Source organism: Dreissena polymorpha, chromosome 8 (assembly GCF_020536995.1).
Source record: "Dreissena polymorpha isolate Duluth1 chromosome 8, UMN_Dpol_1.0, whole genome shotgun sequence".
NCBI lineage: Eukaryota > Metazoa > Mollusca > Bivalvia > Myida > Dreissenidae > Dreissena > Dreissena polymorpha.
The window spans coordinates 80,606,667-80,610,336 of record NC_068362.1 but is presented as its reverse complement, the minus strand read 5'-3'; the positions used below and the strand labels follow the sequence as shown (position 1 = coordinate 80,610,336).

The following is a 3,670-nucleotide window of genomic DNA, read 5'->3' as shown; positions in this document are numbered from 1 at the left end:
CACGAGTAGTTCGTTAGGCGCAATTAATGTTCAACGCAACATTGAGTAGCATAGTTTGTGTCCATATGGCAAATATCTAATAACGTTGAGAGTCATTCATATACTTTTATTTATCATGTTCCCTCAAATAAAAGTTTGAAAGTTTTTTGCTTTGTACGATTGAAAGCTAGTGGTGTCACTCGGCGTTTTCACGGACTTGTGACCGTTCCTCTTGTGCTCAGACAAGAGAAGTCGCCTTCCCACCCAGCCTAGCAGACTTTGTGCATTGAAGCACTTAATAGAAATGTTATTGCTCGGTCATCGGTCAGGTTCGGTCAACGCGTGCCTGCGTTTCTGAGAGAGCCAGATTAAGATATTTCGTGTCACCGTACGAAAATACCATGGTGTCGCATAGCAAAGCACAGGCATGTCACCATGCGTGCCTACCACCCTTCCAACAGCGCAACAATGTGGTGTTGAAAGGATTCCCAGATAGTGTCGAAAGTATTGACGGTCATAACGGGGACGAGTTGCTTTATAGCGCCTCATTTCGTATTGACTTGCAACCCCGCCCTAGACCGCTACACAGCTAACTGGGCAGGACTCCATCTGACTATCAATCTCAGCGATCATAGTTTTGAAAAACGTCTGCTTTTTAATTGTTGGTATTTGGTACTTGGAGTCTCTTGTGCCAAAGTAGAGACTTACTTTTTGTTTAAAGATGAAGCAATCATTAACTGGTTGGTAGTCTTAACAGTGCGTCAAGATAAGCACCGTGAAAACATTTTAGCACCGAAATACCGAGGTGTTCACCCCCAAGTGCTATCAGTGCGCTTCACACTTGTGGAGTCTTAAACCCCTCGGCCGCCCAAACACAGTTAATGACTGTTAATGTTTATTTTTTGTTTGATTTTGGTATTGCATAGTTTAAACACAAACACATACATCAATACATCAATATTGCTGGCCAGCGCAATAAAACAAGGAAAAAAAAGGTAGGAGAACAATCTCCTTTAGTTTTCATGTAAAAACATAAACATAAACATACACACTGTCAACACTTGCCACTTGCAACACCGAGTTCGTTTCAGTTCAGAATGTACACATTTTTCGATCGACACACATTCGCAATGTTACATGGATTCACAAAGATACATGGATTCACAAAGTTGCACTGATGTCCATACACGGGCCAATGTTCAAGTTATCGGTGCGATGGACCCACGGTTTTGTCGCAGCTATACGCCACACGTATGTATTGACTACTCGGTGTCCACATCAAGGTTTGCAAATTGGCACTGAAAATAGAAAAGCAAATTGTGTTAAACAGTAAACGATGAAAGTAAACAGCCTGAAATGATAAAAACATGCATGTGTAATATACCATGGATCAAATAAAATAGTAAACACAAACTGCTAAAGAAAAACACACAACTCTACCAACTGTTTGACTGATACTTACTTTTTTTTATTGTGTTGCATGTTCAGGCGCCTTGCTGTTACTGCTCGTCTTGCAGTAGAGCTGAAATGAAATGAAAAGCATGATCAGAAACTTTCACTGTGTTTGTACAACTTACAATTTATGTGCACAATTTTGCATTTAAGTATAACATAACATTAAAACAATCTCAAACAATTGTTCAACTAATACTCACTTGTTTGTTTTGCTGTTTCCACAAAGGCGCCTTGTTGTCACTGCTCGCCTGGAAGTAAACCTGACACGTCTAGTAGTAGAAAACACTCGTCTTGTAGTAGGGCTGAAATGAAATTGAAAGCATGATCAGAAACTTTTGAATGTGTTTGTACAACTTACAATTTATAAACACAATATTGAACTATAACAGTAAACTTGAAACAGATAACAATTTTACTTACCTATGTTGTCTTCGCTGAAATACAAAAGTCATGTTCATAGCAATCATAGCATATTAACACACAATGAATACAACTCAAAACTTTTAGTAAGAAACTCAGTACTTACTTTGTATTTTGTATCCAATCCCTCTGCTGGCAATCTTCTTCAGTCCACAATCGAGCTGAAATCAAGACTCAATGCATACATGTAAATTTTGCCAAATAATAAACAGAACTGTGAACCAAAACTTTAACTAAACAAAACTAACTTTTCAACTGTAATGGTACTCACCTCTGGCAACTGAAATCATACAGACATTTTGCATAGCACAATACATTTTTAGTTTGAAGATAAGAATGATTTATGAACATTTTACTTACACAAAGCATAAATATGAAAGACATGATATGATGAAAAAAAACAATATGTATACAAAATTATACATAAAGAAACACACTATACTTACCATTGCTGACCTGAAATTGAAAAAAGTACATTTTGTTTAGCAGAATACAAGTCATCAAAACAGTTCAATATGAAATTATAGAAAGTTTGTGTACTTACCACAGCCATACTGAAATGAAAAAAACATTAAGCATTGCATAGCAGTATACACATCATCAAAACAGTTCAATATGAAAATTAAAGAAGGCAATTGTACTTACCAACAGGCTACTGAAAAAATACATTAAGCATTGCATAGTAGAATACAAGTCATCAAAACAGTTCAATATGAAATTATAGAAAGTTAGTGTACTTACCACAGCCATACTGAAATGAAAAAGAAACACATTTTACAATGCAGAATAATCAAGACTTACCTAGCTGATATTGAATCATTCTCTGTTTCTCAACTTCTCAGTTGTCCAAAAGTCTGCTCTGTAACGACCCACCATTCCAATCTGAAAAATAGTCAAGCATAACAAAGCACAAAACAAACCAAAAGAATAGTTTACTTACCTCATATTTTGTGCAGGTTTTCAACAGCCAATTTTCTTCTTGAAACCTGTATTCGTCTCTTTTTTGACCCACTGTGGAACAGTCACAGCAATGTAAGTCTGAAACATAGAAGGGCATAACAACATTACATACAAACCAGTATATTTGTTTTGACTTACCTCGTGGCTAGAGTCGAGACACAGCTGCTGAATTTCTTTTCTGTCTCAAGCTGTCAAAACATCTCTGCAACATCTTTGCAATTGAAACCTGAAACAGAGTAAAACAGAGAAACATTTTGTATACAATATAGTAAACACTTACCTTGTTATAGGCCTGAGTTGCAGCAGTGATTCTTTCTTGAAATCTTCTTCTTTTCCATCACTGCACGAGAGACCTGAAAAATAGCATGCAGTGCAAAACACATGAGTTAAATTAAACCAAAATTTTGTTTTTACTTACCTTGCTTCTGTAGAGTTGAATCACAGTAGTAGAATTCCTTCTTCAAACACATTTCTCTGTCTACACCAGGAACTTGAATCTGAAACAGAGAAAAGCATCACATCAAATTGTACAGCTCAAGTGCATTCATTCAATGCTTACCTACTTTCTGTTGAGTTGTTTCACAGCAGATGAAATCCTTATTCACTGTTGGCACTGCTATGAGACCATTTCTGCATGTGAAATCTGAAACAGAGTAAAGCAAAGTATGCATGGTAAAAATCAAACCAACAATTGTAACACTTACCCTGTTTGCATGTCCCATTCACTTTCTCAGCAATGTTCCTCTTCTTGAATCGTCTTCGTCGCTGACTACAAGTACACCTGAAACATAGCATGCACAAAACATACCATATAAAAACAAAATACAAGTGTTCATACTAAAATGAAACACACTTA

At 36.6% G+C, this 3,670-nt stretch overlaps 1 long non-coding RNA gene across 2 annotated transcripts; it reads right to left on the bottom strand.

Moving 5' to 3' along the window:
* Window positions 1–236: 236 nt before the first annotated feature.
* Window positions 237–2,244, bottom strand: LOC127843224 (uncharacterized). Of its 2 annotated transcripts, XR_008032143.1 has the most exons (4): window positions 1,961–2,242; window positions 1,635–1,736; window positions 1,442–1,501; window positions 237–1,277 (listed from the first exon to the last, which is right to left on the bottom strand). It is a non-coding gene; the product is annotated as an uncharacterized LOC127843224 (long non-coding RNA). The 2 variants fall into 2 exon arrangements; XR_008032142.1 differs by having other exon boundaries at window positions 1,635–2,244.
* Window positions 2,245–3,670: the final 1,426 nt, after the last annotated feature.